At 56.6% G+C, this 17338-nt stretch overlaps 1 long non-coding RNA gene across 1 annotated transcript in view; it reads right to left on the bottom strand.

Moving 5' to 3' along the window:
* Positions 1-408: 408 nt before the first annotated feature.
* LOC116235970 (uncharacterized) overlaps positions 409-17338 on the bottom strand; it is a 42235-nt gene continuing 25305 nt past the window's right edge. Inside the window, exons 2-4 of the long non-coding RNA XR_016468381.1 lie at positions 1348-1460; positions 876-938; positions 409-494 (exon numbers count right to left, since the gene is read on the bottom strand). This is a non-coding gene — a long non-coding RNA (uncharacterized LOC116235970). The remainder of the gene's footprint in view (positions 495-875; positions 939-1347; positions 1461-17338) is intronic.

Here is a 17338-nt window from a genome sequence, read left to right as displayed (position 1 = left end):
CAAGGCAGGTCCAGTACACAGCTTCAAAAATAAAACATGCATTAAATAAAAGGAATCTCACAACCTCAAGTGATGGACTAGTACAATTACCGTGCAAGCTATCCTAAGGAACTGTGTCTTTAAGCTGTTCCAGCACAGAGTTTTTGCCTAAAGAAGGGAGAACAGGAGTTATTACTGAATCATGCTGACTTTGGGTTGTATACAGTGATGTCCAGTGGAAGTCTCCTCTTTCTGCCTGTTTGTTTTGTAACACCAGAGAGATATATATGTTAGGAACCGCAGAATGATTGTGATTAGAAAAAAGTCCTCCAGAGAGAAATAATGACTCATAGTTTATGTTCTCTTGAGCGTTGCTATGGAAAGAGACGTTAGTGCCAACGGTCATACAACAGTATTAATCTCTGATGTGAAAGAGGAAATAAAAAGCAACCTCTCGTTTAAACCAAAGCAGATTTGGTCTGCATTACAGCAGCAAGGTCCAGTAAAGATGATAACTGCGTAAAAAAAAATTGAAGGTGACATTGATTAACAGCCTTCAGCACAGGCAGAGATACCTTTAAAAAGAATGGTCACAGCCGGGTTGAGCACGGGGCCGGAGGAGTAAGGGGAGGGAAGCAAGATGTGTGAACCAGGAGGGCAGGAGCACAGCCCGGCTGCAGGTCAGAGCCTCCTTGTGCTCGCAAGTGGGCCCACCTTAGGGCTGGCTCCAGGTAAGTTTACAAAACAGAATCTTAGTAACAGGCAGCTACAAGTGGCTATTGGCCTATTTTTTTCCCCGTTGTCCCAACATTGAATCTTGTTGGGACAAAAGCTATAGCCTAGTTATGGCAGGATCTTAAGTGAAATTAACTAGATGCCATCAAGATCAAAGTTACCTTCATTTGTGTTCTCCCAGATCGCCTTTCAAATTCCAGCGGGTAAAATATTTCCTTTACCTCCTACAATGAAGAGCCAGTCATCCTGTTTAGTTATGGCAAGTGCATCTACAATTAACCGGTGGTCTTTTCAGTTAGTTCTTCCCTGCTGACATAATACATTAGATAAGTACCACTGATTGGTTCCCACTGCTGATAGCAAAGACTGCAGGGTGTTGCAATGCATGATGCATTTGTTGCATCTGACACCCCATTTTTATTCTTCTTTGTCCTGCATCTCCTCACAATTGCCGCTACAATCCTGGCCCTATTCATCTCCTGAATATATTTCATTCTGTGCAGTGGTTGAAAGGGTTAAGCTTCTCTTAGAATTCGAATTCAGTCCATACACCCAGTAAGCCCAAAATAGGCATGGGACTGTGACCGGCCACTTAGTGTGACCAGATCAGCATAAGCCACGAAAAATATTTACCTGACAAAAATGCCAGTCCCAAACACTGATGATACCGCAGGGATCCCAGGGAAAGGAGCAAGGCAAGAAGGGAACTTGTGAGGCACAGCAACACAATCAGCATTTGTAAGCATCTGGAGAACAAAAACAAGAAGAGAACTTGTCAGTTCCAGAAGAACTGAGGTTGGCAAAGGCATAGCTGGAAAACAAAAGTTAACAAAAAAAATTCCTGGTCCAAAACAAACCACAGCTGCAAGGTAGGTCAACTCCAGTTAGTTTATTTTGTACCTTTCCTCCTGATCATCTTGAACCTTTCAGATATATTTGTTCAGAGGCTCCTGGCTGGTAAAAGGGACAGGACCAATGCACAGATCAATCCACATCAGTTGTTGTCCCAGTAACCATCCCAATAAGCAGATCTTTGATTAAGGGACCACGGGGCACAGTGGTTGCCAGTGGTTAAAGATATGCCAGGTTCCTAACAACTCTGATTCCTTTTCAATCAACAGGATCTCTTCTCTGCGCTAGCCACACTTTCCACACATACTCGGTCTCTGATTTCCTAGGGGTGTGACCAAAATCTTTCTTTAATTCAGACACATCAGTAGCAGAATAGGGGACCTTCTCAGTACGAACAACGGAGTACCCACCTTCACTCCCCTCATATGCATGCCCACTTCCTATCGGAGGGCAGAGAAGGGTCACCAGGTTTTATGCTACGTCTTTTTGGGCTTTCACATCCTCCTGATTTTCTCCTCAATAAAAGTCACTATCTGGGGAACTAGCATTTATCTCCCTCTCTTCTAACAACAGTTCTCTATGGCTTGCTGAAAGAGGGCTTGTTGAGTTTTTCTTCTTTCACAGTCCCGTTAGGTCTTCTACTTGATCCAGCACATATGTAACCAATTCTTACAAGGACTGAATAAATTGCGTTTCTGCCATGTACTGATCATTGCTGTTCTCCGAAGGGACACTAAGAGCAACACCTAGGACTATACAAATAATTGCTTCTAACTTGTCCTCCACCATATGAATCAGCCTGTGGACAGATTTTATTTGAGCCACAGCTCCCTCTAAGATGGGCCAATTATTCTGCACCCACTCCAGCTCCATGGGGAAAGAGTTTAATACCGTGCTTTTCTGAGAGGTTGAAGAGCCAATTCCTGCCTTTTTTTTTTGGGGAAAGGCTACTGCTGGGGAAAGGCTACTGCTGGGGAAAGGCTACTGCTGGGGAAAGGCTACTGCTGGGGAAAGGCTACTGCTGGGGAAAGGCTACTGCTGGGGAAAGGCTACTGCTGGGGAAAGGCTACTGCTGGGGAAAGGCTACTGCTGGGGAAAGGCTACTGCTGGGGAAAGGCTACTGCTGGGGAAAGGCTACTGCTGGGGAAAGGCTACTGCTGGGGAAAGGCTACTGCTGGGGAAAGGCTACTGCTGGGGAAAGGCTACTGCTGGGGAAAGGCTACTGCTGGGGAAAGGCTACTGCTGGGGAAAGGCTACTGCTGGGGAAAGGCTACTGCTGGGGAAAGGCTACTGCTGGGGAAAGGCTACTGCTGGGGAAAGGCTACTGCTGGGGAAAGGCTACTGCTGGGGAAAGGCTACTGCTGGGGAAAGGCTACTGCTGGGGAAAGGCTACTGCTGGGGAAAGGCTACTGCTGGGGAAAGGCTACTGCTGGGGAAAGGCTACTGCTGGGGAAAGGCTACTGCTGGGGAAAGGCTACTGCTGGGGAAAGGCTACTGCTGGGGAAAGGCTACTGCTGGGGAAAGGCTACTGCTGGGGAAAGGCTACTGCTGGGGAAAGGCTACTGCTGGGGAAAGGCTACTGCTGGGGAAAGGCTACTGCTGGGGAAAGGCTACTGCTGGGGAAAGGCTACTGCTGGGGAAAGGCTACTGCTGGGGAAAGGCTACTGCTGGGGAAAGGCTACTGCTGGGGAAAGGCTACTGCTGGGGAAAGGCTACTGCTGGGGAAAGGCTACTGCTGGGGAAAGGCTACTGCTGGGGAAAGGCTACTGCTGGGGAAAGGCTACTGCTGGGGAAAGGCTACTGCTGGGGAAAGGCTACTGCTGGGGAAAGGCTACTGCTGGGGAAAGGCTACTGCTGGGGAAAGGCTACTGCTGGGGAAAGGCTACTGCTGGGGAAAGGCTACTGCTGGGGAAAGGCTACTGCTGGGGAAAGGCTACTGCTGGGGAAAGGCTACTGCTGGGGAAAGGCTACTGCTGGGGAAAGGCTACTGCTGGGGAAAGGCTACTGCTGGGGAAAGGCTACTGCTGGGGAAAGGCTACTGCTGGGGAAAGGCTACTGCTGGGGAAAGGCTACTGCTGGGGAAAGGCTACTGCTGGGGAAAGGCTACTGCTGGGGAAAGGCTACTGCTGGGGAAAGGCTACTGCTGGGGAAAGGCTACTGCTGGGGAAAGGCTACTGCTGGGGAAAGGCTACTGCTGGGGAAAGGCTACTGCTGGGGAAAGGCTACTGCTGGGGAAAGGCTACTGCTGGGGAAAGGCTACTGCTGGGGAAAGGCTACTGCTGGGGAAAGGCTACTGCTGGGGAAAGGCTACTGCTGGGGAAAGGCTACTGCTGGGGAAAGGCTACTGCTGGGGAAAGGCTACTGCTGGGGAAAGGCTACTGCTGGGGAAAGGCTACTGCTGGGGAAAGGCTACTGCTGGGGAAAGGCTACTGCTGGGGAAAGGCTACTGCTGGGGAAAGGCTACTGCTGGGGAAAGGCTACTGCTGGGGAAAGGCTACTGCTGGGGAAAGGCTACTGCTGGGGAAAGGCTACTGCTGGGGAAAGGCTACTGCTGGGGAAAGGCTACTGCTGGGGAAAGGCTACTGCTGGGGAAAGGCTACTGCTGGGGAAAGGCTACTGCTGGGGAAAGGCTACTGCTGGGGAAAGGCTACTGCTGGGGAAAGGCTACTGCTGGGGAAAGGCTACTGCTGGGGAAAGGCTACTGCTGGGGAAAGGCTACTGCTGGGGAAAGGCTACTGCTGGGGAAAGGCTACTGCTGGGGAAAGGCTACTGCTGGGGAAAGGCTACTGCTGGGGAAAGGCTACTGCTGGGGAAAGGCTACTGCTGGGGAAAGGCTACTGCTGGGGAAAGGCTACTGCTGGGGAAAGGCTACTGCTGGGGAAAGGCTACTGCTGGGGAAAGGCTACTGCTGGGGAAAGGCTACTGCTGGGGAAAGGCTACTGCTGGGGAAAGGCTACTGCTGGGGAAAGGCTACTGCTGGGGAAAGGCTACTGCTGGGGAAAGGCTACTGCTGGGGAAAGGCTACTGCTGGGGAAAGGCTACTGCTGGGGAAAGGCTACTGCTGGGGAAAGGCTACTGCTGGGGAAAGGCTACTGCTGGGGAAAGGCTACTGCTGGGGAAAGGCTACTGCTGGGGAAAGGCTACTGCTGGGGAAAGGCTACTGCTGGGGAAAGGCTACTGCTGGGGAAAGGCTACTGCTGGGGAAAGGCTACTGCTGGGGAAAGGCTACTGCTGGGGAAAGGCTACTGCTGGGGAAAGGCTACTGCTGGGGAAAGGCTACTGCTGGGGAAAGGCTACTGCTGGGGAAAGGCTACTGCTGGGGAAAGGCTACTGCTGGGGAAAGGCTACTGCTGGGGAAAGGCTACTGCTGGGGAAAGGCTACTGCTGGGGAAAGGCTACTGCTGGGGAAAGGCTACTGCTGGGGAAAGGCTACTGCTGGGGAAAGGCTACTGCTGGGGAAAGGCTACTGCTGGGGAAAGGCTACTGCTGGGGAAAGGCTACTGCTGGGGAAAGGCTACTGCTGGGGAAAGGCTACTGCTGGGGAAAGGCTACTGCTGGGGAAAGGCTACTGCTGGGGAAAGGCTACTGCTGGGGAAAGGCTACTGCTGGGGAAAGGCTACTGCTGGGGAAAGGCTACTGCTGGGGAAAGGCTACTGCTGGGGAAAGGCTACTGCTGGGGAAAGGCTACTGCTGGGGAAAGGCTACTGCTGGGGAAAGGCTACTGCTGGGGAAAGGCTACTGCTGGGGAAAGGCTACTGCTGGGGAAAGGCTACTGCTGGGGAAAGGCTACTGCTGGGGAAAGGCTACTGCTGGGGAAAGGCTACTGCTGGGGAAAGGCTACTGCTGGGGAAAGGCTACTGCTGGGGAAAGGCTACTGCTGGGGAAAGGCTACTGCTGGGGAAAGGCTACTGCTGGGGAAAGGCTACTGCTGGGGAAAGGCTACTGCTGGGGAAAGGCTACTGCTGGGGAAAGGCTACTGCTGGGGAAAGGCTACTGCTGGGGAAAGGCTACTGCTGGGGAAAGGCTACTGCTGGGGAAAGGCTACTGCTGGGGAAAGGCTACTGCTGGGGAAAGGCTACTGCTGGGGAAAGGCTACTGCTGGGGAAAGGCTACTGCTGGGGAAAGGCTACTGCTGGGGAAAGGCTACTGCTGGGGAAAGGCTACTGCTGGGGAAAGGCTACTGCTGGGGAAAGGCTACTGCTGGGGAAAGGCTACTGCTGGGGAAAGGCTACTGCTGGGGAAAGGCTACTGCTGGGGAAAGGCTACTGCTGGGGAAAGGCTACTGCTGGGGAAAGGCTACTGCTGGGGAAAGGCTACTGCTGGGGAAAGGCTACTGCTGGGGAAAGGCTACTGCTGGGGAAAGGCTACTGCTGGGGAAAGGCTACTGCTGGGGAAAGGCTACTGCTGGGGAAAGGCTACTGCTGGGGAAAGGCTACTGCTGGGGAAAGGCTACTGCTGGGGAAAGGCTACTGCTGGGGAAAGGCTACTGCTGGGGAAAGGCTACTGCTGGGGAAAGGCTACTGCTGGGGAAAGGCTACTGCTGGGGAAAGGCTACTGCTGGGGAAAGGCTACTGCTGGGGAAAGGCTACTGCTGGGGAAAGGCTACTGCTGGGGAAAGGCTACTGCTGGGGAAAGGCTACTGCTGGGGAAAGGCTACTGCTGGGGAAAGGCTACTGCTGGGGAAAGGCTACTGCTGGGGAAAGGCTACTGCTGGGGAAAGGCTACTGCTGGGGAAAGGCTACTGCTGGGGAAAGGCTACTGCTGGGGAAAGGCTACTGCTGGGGAAAGGCTACTGCTGGGGAAAGGCTACTGCTGGGGAAAGGCTACTGCTGGGGAAAGGCTACTGCTGGGGAAAGGCTACTGCTGGGGAAAGGCTACTGCTGGGGAAAGGCTACTGCTGGGGAAAGGCTACTGCTGGGGAAAGGCTACTGCTGGGGAAAGGCTACTGCTGGGGAAAGGCTACTGCTGGGGAAAGGCTACTGCTGGGGAAAGGCTACTGCTGGGGAAAGGCTACTGCTGGGGAAAGGCTACTGCTGGGGAAAGGCTACTGCTGGGGAAAGGCTACTGCTGGGGAAAGGCTACTGCTGGGGAAAGGCTACTGCTGGGGAAAGGCTACTGCTGGGGAAAGGCTACTGCTGGGGAAAGGCTACTGCTGGGGAAAGGCTACTGCTGGGGAAAGGCTACTGCTGGGGAAAGGCTACTGCTGGGGAAAGGCTACTGCTGGGGAAAGGCTACTGCTGGGGAAAGGCTACTGCTGGGGAAAGGCTACTGCTGGGGAAAGGCTACTGCTGGGGAAAGGCTACTGCTGGGGAAAGGCTACTGCTGGGGAAAGGCTACTGCTGGGGAAAGGCTACTGCTGGGGAAAGGCTACTGCTGGGGAAAGGCTACTGCTGGGGAAAGGCTACTGCTGGGGAAAGGCTACTGCTGGGGAAAGGCTACTGCTGGGGAAAGGCTACTGCTGGGGAAAGGCTACTGCTGGGGAAAGGCTACTGCTGGGGAAAGGCTACTGCTGGGGAAAGGCTACTGCTGGGGAAAGGCTACTGCTGGGGAAAGGCTACTGCTGGGGAAAGGCTACTGCTGGGGAAAGGCTACTGCTGGGGAAAGGCTACTGCTGGGGAAAGGCTACTGCTGGGGAAAGGCTACTGCTGGGGAAAGGCTACTGCTGGGGAAAGGCTACTGCTGGGGAAAGGCTACTGCTGGGGAAAGGCTACTGCTGGGGAAAGGCTACTGCTGGGGAAAGGCTACTGCTGGGGAAAGGCTACTGCTGGGGAAAGGCTACTGCTGGGGAAAGGCTACTGCTGGGGAAAGGCTACTGCTGGGGAAAGGCTACTGCTGGGGAAAGGCTACTGCTGGGGAAAGGCTACTGCTGGGGAAAGGCTACTGCTGGGGAAAGGCTACTGCTGGGGAAAGGCTACTGCTGGGGAAAGGCTACTGCTGGGGAAAGGCTACTGCTGGGGAAAGGCTACTGCTGGGGAAAGGCTACTGCTGGGGAAAGGCTACTGCTGGGGAAAGGCTACTGCTGGGGAAAGGCTACTGCTGGGGAAAGGCTACTGCTGGGGAAAGGCTACTGCTGGGGAAAGGCTACTGCTGGGGAAAGGCTACTGCTGGGGAAAGGCTACTGCTGGGGAAAGGCTACTGCTGGGGAAAGGCTACTGCTGGGGAAAGGCTACTGCTGGGGAAAGGCTACTGCTGGGGAAAGGCTACTGCTGGGGAAAGGCTACTGCTGGGGAAAGGCTACTGCTGGGGAAAGGCTACTGCTGGGGAAAGGCTACTGCTGGGGAAAGGCTACTGCTGGGGAAAGGCTACTGCTGGGGAAAGGCTACTGCTGGGGAAAGGCTACTGCTGGGGAAAGGCTACTGCTGGGGAAAGGCTACTGCTGGGGAAAGGCTACTGCTGGGGAAAGGCTACTGCTGGGGAAAGGCTACTGCTGGGGAAAGGCTACTGCTGGGGAAAGGCTACTGCTGGGGAAAGGCTACTGCTGGGGAAAGGCTACTGCTGGGGAAAGGCTACTGCTGGGGAAAGGCTACTGCTGGGGAAAGGCTACTGCTGGGGAAAGGCTACTGCTGGGGAAAGGCTACTGCTGGGGAAAGGCTACTGCTGGGGAAAGGCTACTGCTGGGGAAAGGCTACTGCTGGGGAAAGGCTACTGCTGGGGAAAGGCTACTGCTGGGGAAAGGCTACTGCTGGGGAAAGGCTACTGCTGGGGAAAGGCTACTGCTGGGGAAAGGCTACTGCTGGGGAAAGGCTACTGCTGGGGAAAGGCTACTGCTGGGGAAAGGCTACTGCTGGGGAAAGGCTACTGCTGGGGAAAGGCTACTGCTGGGGAAAGGCTACTGCTGGGGAAAGGCTACTGCTGGGGAAAGGCTACTGCTGGGGAAAGGCTACTGCTGGGGAAAGGCTACTGCTGGGGAAAGGCTACTGCTGGGGAAAGGCTACTGCTGGGGAAAGGCTACTGCTGGGGAAAGGCTACTGCTGGGGAAAGGCTACTGCTGGGGAAAGGCTACTGCTGGGGAAAGGCTACTGCTGGGGAAAGGCTACTGCTGGGGAAAGGCTACTGCTGGGGAAAGGCTACTGCTGGGGAAAGGCTACTGCTGGGGAAAGGCTACTGCTGGGGAAAGGCTACTGCTGGGGAAAGGCTACTGCTGGGGAAAGGCTACTGCTGGGGAAAGGCTACTGCTGGGGAAAGGCTACTGCTGGGGAAAGGCTACTGCTGGGGAAAGGCTACTGCTGGGGAAAGGCTACTGCTGGGGAAAGGCTACTGCTGGGGAAAGGCTACTGCTGGGGAAAGGCTACTGCTGGGGAAAGGCTACTGCTGGGGAAAGGCTACTGCTGGGGAAAGGCTACTGCTGGGGAAAGGCTACTGCTGGGGAAAGGCTACTGCTGGGGAAAGGCTACTGCTGGGGAAAGGCTACTGCTGGGGAAAGGCTACTGCTGGGGAAAGGCTACTGCTGGGGAAAGGCTACTGCTGGGGAAAGGCTACTGCTGGGGAAAGGCTACTGCTGGGGAAAGGCTACTGCTGGGGAAAGGCTACTGCTGGGGAAAGGCTACTGCTGGGGAAAGGCTACTGCTGGGGAAAGGCTACTGCTGGGGAAAGGCTACTGCTGGGGAAAGGCTACTGCTGGGGAAAGGCTACTGCTGGGGAAAGGCTACTGCTGGGGAAAGGCTACTGCTGGGGAAAGGCTACTGCTGGGGAAAGGCTACTGCTGGGGAAAGGCTACTGCTGGGGAAAGGCTACTGCTGGGGAAAGGCTACTGCTGGGGAAAGGCTACTGCTGGGGAAAGGCTACTGCTGGGGAAAGGCTACTGCTGGGGAAAGGCTACTGCTGGGGAAAGGCTACTGCTGGGGAAAGGCTACTGCTGGGGAAAGGCTACTGCTGGGGAAAGGCTACTGCTGGGGAAAGGCTACTGCTGGGGAAAGGCTACTGCTGGGGAAAGGCTACTGCTGGGGAAAGGCTACTGCTGGGGAAAGGCTACTGCTGGGGAAAGGCTACTGCTGGGGAAAGGCTACTGCTGGGGAAAGGCTACTGCTGGGGAAAGGCTACTGCTGGGGAAAGGCTACTGCTGGGGAAAGGCTACTGCTGGGGAAAGGCTACTGCTGGGGAAAGGCTACTGCTGGGGAAAGGCTACTGCTGGGGAAAGGCTACTGCTGGGGAAAGGCTACTGCTGGGGAAAGGCTACTGCTGGGGAAAGGCTACTGCTGGGGAAAGGCTACTGCTGGGGAAAGGCTACTGCTGGGGAAAGGCTACTGCTGGGGAAAGGCTACTGCTGGGGAAAGGCTACTGCTGGGGAAAGGCTACTGCTGGGGAAAGGCTACTGCTGGGGAAAGGCTACTGCTGGGGAAAGGCTACTGCTGGGGAAAGGCTACTGCTGGGGAAAGGCTACTGCTGGGGAAAGGCTACTGCTGGGGAAAGGCTACTGCTGGGGAAAGGCTACTGCTGGGGAAAGGCTACTGCTGGGGAAAGGCTACTGCTGGGGAAAGGCTACTGCTGGGGAAAGGCTACTGCTGGGGAAAGGCTACTGCTGGGGAAAGGCTACTGCTGGGGAAAGGCTACTGCTGGGGAAAGGCTACTGCTGGGGAAAGGCTACTGCTGGGGAAAGGCTACTGCTGGGGAAAGGCTACTGCTGGGGAAAGGCTACTGCTGGGGAAAGGCTACTGCTGGGGAAAGGCTACTGCTGGGGAAAGGCTACTGCTGGGGAAAGGCTACTGCTGGGGAAAGGCTACTGCTGGGGAAAGGCTACTGCTGGGGAAAGGCTACTGCTGGGGAAAGGCTACTGCTGGGGAAAGGCTACTGCTGGGGAAAGGCTACTGCTGGGGAAAGGCTACTGCTGGGGAAAGGCTACTGCTGGGGAAAGGCTACTGCTGGGGAAAGGCTACTGCTGGGGAAAGGCTACTGCTGGGGAAAGGCTACTGCTGGGGAAAGGCTACTGCTGGGGAAAGGCTACTGCTGGGGAAAGGCTACTGCTGGGGAAAGGCTACTGCTGGGGAAAGGCTACTGCTGGGGAAAGGCTACTGCTGGGGAAAGGCTACTGCTGGGGAAAGGCTACTGCTGGGGAAAGGCTACTGCTGGGGAAAGGCTACTGCTGGGGAAAGGCTACTGCTGGGGAAAGGCTACTGCTGGGGAAAGGCTACTGCTGGGGAAAGGCTACTGCTGGGGAAAGGCTACTGCTGGGGAAAGGCTACTGCTGGGGAAAGGCTACTGCTGGGGAAAGGCTACTGCTGGGGAAAGGCTACTGCTGGGGAAAGGCTACTGCTGGGGAAAGGCTACTGCTGGGGAAAGGCTACTGCTGGGGAAAGGCTACTGCTGGGGAAAGGCTACTGCTGGGGAAAGGCTACTGCTGGGGAAAGGCTACTGCTGGGGAAAGGCTACTGCTGGGGAAAGGCTACTGCTGGGGAAAGGCTACTGCTGGGGAAAGGCTACTGCTGGGGAAAGGCTACTGCTGGGGAAAGGCTACTGCTGGGGAAAGGCTACTGCTGGGGAAAGGCTACTGCTGGGGAAAGGCTACTGCTGGGGAAAGGCTACTGCTGGGGAAAGGCTACTGCTGGGGAAAGGCTACTGCTGGGGAAAGGCTACTGCTGGGGAAAGGCTACTGCTGGGGAAAGGCTACTGCTGGGGAAAGGCTACTGCTGGGGAAAGGCTACTGCTGGGGAAAGGCTACTGCTGGGGAAAGGCTACTGCTGGGGAAAGGCTACTGCTGGGGAAAGGCTACTGCTGGGGAAAGGCTACTGCTGGGGAAAGGCTACTGCTGGGGAAAGGCTACTGCTGGGGAAAGGCTACTGCTGGGGAAAGGCTACTGCTGGGGAAAGGCTACTGCTGGGGAAAGGCTACTGCTGGGGAAAGGCTACTGCTGGGGAAAGGCTACTGCTGGGGAAAGGCTACTGCTGGGGAAAGGCTACTGCTGGGGAAAGGCTACTGCTGGGGAAAGGCTACTGCTGGGGAAAGGCTACTGCTGGGGAAAGGCTACTGCTGGGGAAAGGCTACTGCTGGGGAAAGGCTACTGCTGGGGAAAGGCTACTGCTGGGGAAAGGCTACTGCTGGGGAAAGGCTACTGCTGGGGAAAGGCTACTGCTGGGGAAAGGCTACTGCTGGGGAAAGGCTACTGCTGGGGAAAGGCTACTGCTGGGGAAAGGCTACTGCTGGGGAAAGGCTACTGCTGGGGAAAGGCTACTGCTGGGGAAAGGCTACTGCTGGGGAAAGGCTACTGCTGGGGAAAGGCTACTGCTGGGGAAAGGCTACTGCTGGGGAAAGGCTACTGCTGGGGAAAGGCTACTGCTGGGGAAAGGCTACTGCTGGGGAAAGGCTACTGCTGGGGAAAGGCTACTGCTGGGGAAAGGCTACTGCTGGGGAAAGGCTACTGCTGGGGAAAGGCTACTGCTGGGGAAAGGCTACTGCTGGGGAAAGGCTACTGCTGGGGAAAGGCTACTGCTGGGGAAAGGCTACTGCTGGGGAAAGGCTACTGCTGGGGAAAGGCTACTGCTGGGGAAAGGCTACTGCTGGGGAAAGGCTACTGCTGGGGAAAGGCTACTGCTGGGGAAAGGCTACTGCTGGGGAAAGGCTACTGCTGGGGAAAGGCTACTGCTGGGGAAAGGCTACTGCTGGGGAAAGGCTACTGCTGGGGAAAGGCTACTGCTGGGGAAAGGCTACTGCTGGGGAAAGGCTACTGCTGGGGAAAGGCTACTGCTGGGGAAAGGCTACTGCTGGGGAAAGGCTACTGCTGGGGAAAGGCTACTGCTGGGGAAAGGCTACTGCTGGGGAAAGGCTACTGCTGGGGAAAGGCTACTGCTGGGGAAAGGCTACTGCTGGGGAAAGGCTACTGCTGGGGAAAGGCTACTGCTGGGGAAAGGCTACTGCTGGGGAAAGGCTACTGCTGGGGAAAGGCTACTGCTGGGGAAAGGCTACTGCTGGGGAAAGGCTACTGCTGGGGAAAGGCTACTGCTGGGGAAAGGCTACTGCTGGGGAAAGGCTACTGCTGGGGAAAGGCTACTGCTGGGGAAAGGCTACTGCTGGGGAAAGGCTACTGCTGGGGAAAGGCTACTGCTGGGGAAAGGCTACTGCTGGGGAAAGGCTACTGCTGGGGAAAGGCTACTGCTGGGGAAAGGCTACTGCTGGGGAAAGGCTACTGCTGGGGAAAGGCTACTGCTGGGGAAAGGCTACTGCTGGGGAAAGGCTACTGCTGGGGAAAGGCTACTGCTGGGGAAAGGCTACTGCTGGGGAAAGGCTACTGCTGGGGAAAGGCTACTGCTGGGGAAAGGCTACTGCTGGGGAAAGGCTACTGCTGGGGAAAGGCTACTGCTGGGGAAAGGCTACTGCTGGGGAAAGGCTACTGCTGGGGAAAGGCTACTGCTGGGGAAAGGCTACTGCTGGGGAAAGGCTACTGCTGGGGAAAGGCTACTGCTGGGGAAAGGCTACTGCTGGGGAAAGGCTACTGCTGGGGAAAGGCTACTGCTGGGGAAAGGCTACTGCTGGGGAAAGGCTACTGCTGGGGAAAGGCTACTGCTGGGGAAAGGCTACTGCTGGGGAAAGGCTACTGCTGGGGAAAGGCTACTGCTGGGGAAAGGCTACTGCTGGGGAAAGGCTACTGCTGGGGAAAGGCTACTGCTGGGGAAAGGCTACTGCTGGGGAAAGGCTACTGCTGGGGAAAGGCTACTGCTGGGGAAAGGCTACTGCTGGGGAAAGGCTACTGCTGGGGAAAGGCTACTGCTGGGGAAAGGCTACTGCTGGGGAAAGGCTACTGCTGGGGAAAGGCTACTGCTGGGGAAAGGCTACTGCTGGGGAAAGGCTACTGCTGGGGAAAGGCTACTGCTGGGGAAAGGCTACTGCTGGGGAAAGGCTACTGCTGGGGAAAGGCTACTGCTGGGGAAAGGCTACTGCTGGGGAAAGGCTACTGCTGGGGAAAGGCTACTGCTGGGGAAAGGCTACTGCTGGGGAAAGGCTACTGCTGGGGAAAGGCTACTGCTGGGGAAAGGCTACTGCTGGGGAAAGGCTACTGCTGGGGAAAGGCTACTGCTGGGGAAAGGCTACTGCTGGGGAAAGGCTACTGCTGGGGAAAGGCTACTGCTGGGGAAAGGCTACTGCTGGGGAAAGGCTACTGCTGGGGAAAGGCTACTGCTGGGGAAAGGCTACTGCTGGGGAAAGGCTACTGCTGGGGAAAGGCTACTGCTGGGGAAAGGCTACTGCTGGGGAAAGGCTACTGCTGGGGAAAGGCTACTGCTGGGGAAAGGCTACTGCTGGGGAAAGGCTACTGCTGGGGAAAGGCTACTGCTGGGGAAAGGCTACTGCTGGGGAAAGGCTACTGCTGGGGAAAGGCTACTGCTGGGGAAAGGCTACTGCTGGGGAAAGGCTACTGCTGGGGAAAGGCTACTGCTGGGGAAAGGCTACTGCTGGGGAAAGGCTACTGCTGGGGAAAGGCTACTGCTGGGGAAAGGCTACTGCTGGGGAAAGGCTACTGCTGGGGAAAGGCTACTGCTGGGGAAAGGCTACTGCTGGGGAAAGGCTACTGCTGGGGAAAGGCTACTGCTGGGGAAAGGCTACTGCTGGGGAAAGGCTACTGCTGGGGAAAGGCTACTGCTGGGGAAAGGCTACTGCTGGGGAAAGGCTACTGCTGGGGAAAGGCTACTGCTGGGGAAAGGCTACTGCTGGGGAAAGGCTACTGCTGGGGAAAGGCTACTGCTGGGGAAAGGCTACTGCTGGGGAAAGGCTACTGCTGGGGAAAGGCTACTGCTGGGGAAAGGCTACTGCTGGGGAAAGGCTACTGCTGGGGAAAGGCTACTGCTGGGGAAAGGCTACTGCTGGGGAAAGGCTACTGCTGGGGAAAGGCTACTGCTGGGGAAAGGCTACTGCTGGGGAAAGGCTACTGCTGGGGAAAGGCTACTGCTGGGGAAAGGCTACTGCTGGGGAAAGGCTACTGCTGGGGAAAGGCTACTGCTGGGGAAAGGCTACTGCTGGGGAAAGGCTACTGCTGGGGAAAGGCTACTGCTGGGGAAAGGCTACTGCTGGGGAAAGGCTACTGCTGGGGAAAGGCTACTGCTGGGGAAAGGCTACTGCTGGGGAAAGGCTACTGCTGGGGAAAGGCTACTGCTGGGGAAAGGCTACTGCTGGGGAAAGGCTACTGCTGGGGAAAGGCTACTGCTGGGGAAAGGCTACTGCTGGGGAAAGGCTACTGCTGGGGAAAGGCTACTGCTGGGGAAAGGCTACTGCTGGGGAAAGGCTACTGCTGGGGAAAGGCTACTGCTGGGGAAAGGCTACTGCTGGGGAAAGGCTACTGCTGGGGAAAGGCTACTGCTGGGGAAAGGCTACTGCTGGGGAAAGGCTACTGCTGGGGAAAGGCTACTGCTGGGGAAAGGCTACTGCTGGGGAAAGGCTACTGCTGGGGAAAGGCTACTGCTGGGGAAAGGCTACTGCTGGGGAAAGGCTACTGCTGGGGAAAGGCTACTGCTGGGGAAAGGCTACTGCTGGGGAAAGGCTACTGCTGGGGAAAGGCTACTGCTGGGGAAAGGCTACTGCTGGGGAAAGGCTACTGCTGGGGAAAGGCTACTGCTGGGGAAAGGCTACTGCTGGGGAAAGGCTACTGCTGGGGAAAGGCTACTGCTGGGGAAAGGCTACTGCTGGGGAAAGGCTACTGCTGGGGAAAGGCTACTGCTGGGGAAAGGCTACTGCTGGGGAAAGGCTACTGCTGGGGAAAGGCTACTGCTGGGGAAAGGCTACTGCTGGGGAAAGGCTACTGCTGGGGAAAGGCTACTGCTGGGGAAAGGCTACTGCTGGGGAAAGGCTACTGCTGGGGAAAGGCTACTGCTGGGGAAAGGCTACTGCTGGGGAAAGGCTACTGCTGGGGAAAGGCTACTGCTGGGGAAAGGCTACTGCTGGGGAAAGGCTACTGCTGGGGAAAGGCTACTGCTGGGGAAAGGCTACTGCTGGGGAAAGGCTACTGCTGGGGAAAGGCTACTGCTGGGGAAAGGCTACTGCTGGGGAAAGGCTACTGCTGGGGAAAGGCTACTGCTGGGGAAAGGCTACTGCTGGGGAAAGGCTACTGCTGGGGAAAGGCTACTGCTGGGGAAAGGCTACTGCTGGGGAAAGGCTACTGCTGGGGAAAGGCTACTGCTGGGGAAAGGCTACTGCTGGGGAAAGGCTACTGCTGGGGAAAGGCTACTGCTGGGGAAAGGCTACTGCTGGGGAAAGGCTACTGCTGGGGAAAGGCTACTGCTGGGGAAAGGCTACTGCTGGGGAAAGGCTACTGCTGGGGAAAGGCTACTGCTGGGGAAAGGCTACTGCTGGGGAAAGGCTACTGCTGGGGAAAGGCTACTGCTGGGGAAAGGCTACTGCTGGGGAAAGGCTACTGCTGGGGAAAGGCTACTGCTGGGGAAAGGCTACTGCTGGGGAAAGGCTACTGCTGGGGAAAGGCTACTGCTGGGGAAAGGCTACTGCTGGGGAAAGGCTACTGCTGGGGAAAGGCTACTGCTGGGGAAAGGCTACTGCTGGGGAAAGGCTACTGCTGGGGAAAGGCTACTGCTGGGGAAAGGCTACTGCTGGGGAAAGGCTACTGCTGGGGAAAGGCTACTGCTGGGGAAAGGCTACTGCTGGGGAAAGGCTACTGCTGGGGAAAGGCTACTGCTGGGGAAAGGCTACTGCTGGGGAAAGGCTACTGCTGGGGAAAGGCTACTGCTGGGGAAAGGCTACTGCTGGGGAAAGGCTACTGCTGGGGAAAGGCTACTGCTGGGGAAAGGCTACTGCTGGGGAAAGGCTACTGCTGGGGAAAGGCTACTGCTGGGGAAAGGCTACTGCTGGGGAAAGGCTACTGCTGGGGAAAGGCTACTGCTGGGGAAAGGCTACTGCTGGGGAAAGGCTACTGCTGGGGAAAGGCTACTGCTGGGGAAAGGCTACTGCTGGGGAAAGGCTACTGCTGGGGAAAGGCTACTGCTGGGGAAAGGCTACTGCTGGGGAAAGGCTACTGCTGGGGAAAGGCTACTGCTGGGGAAAGGCTACTGCTGGGGAAAGGCTACTGCTGGGGAAAGGCTACTGCTGGGGAAAGGCTACTGCTGGGGAAAGGCTACTGCTGGGGAAAGGCTACTGCTGGGGAAAGGCTACTGCTGGGGAAAGGCTACTGCTGGGGAAAGGCTACTGCTGGGGAAAGGCTACTGCTGGGGAAAGGCTACTGCTGGGGAAAGGCTACTGCTGGGGAAAGGCTACTGCTGGGGAAAGGCTACTGCTGGGGAAAGGCTACTGCTGGGGAAAGGCTACTGCTGGGGAAAGGCTACTGCTGGGGAAAGGCTACTGCTGGGGAAAGGCTACTGCTGGGGAAAGGCTACTGCTGGGGAAAGGCTACTGCTGGGGAAAGGCTACTGCTGGGGAAAGGCTACTGCTGGGGAAAGGCTACTGCTGGGGAAAGGCTACTGCTGGGGAAAGGCTACTGCTGGGGAAAGGCTACTGCTGGGGAAAGGCTACTGCTGGGGAAAGGCTACTGCTGGGGAAAGGCTACTGCTGGGGAAAGGCTACTGCTGGGGAAAGGCTACTGCTGGGGAAAGGCTACTGCTGGGGAAAGGCTACTGCTGGGGAAAGGCTACTGCTGGGGAAAGGCTACTGCTGGGGAAAGGCTACTGCTGGGGAAAGGCTACTGCTGGGGAAAGGCTACTGCTGGGGAAAGGCTACTGCTGGGGAAAGGCTACTGCTGGGGAAAGGCTACTGCTGGGGAAAGGCTACTGCTGGGGAAAGGCTACTGCTGGGGAAAGGCTACTGCTGGGGAAAGGCTACTGCTGGGGAAAGGCTACTGCTGGGGAAAGGC

Source organism: Phasianus colchicus, chromosome 7 (assembly GCF_987193195.1).
Source record: "Phasianus colchicus chromosome 7, bPhaCol1.hap1.1, whole genome shotgun sequence".
NCBI classification, from domain to species: domain Eukaryota; kingdom Metazoa; phylum Chordata; class Aves; order Galliformes; family Phasianidae; genus Phasianus; species Phasianus colchicus.
Note: the sequence above shows the minus strand (reverse complement) of the source record. Positions and strands in the feature narration are given on the sequence as shown.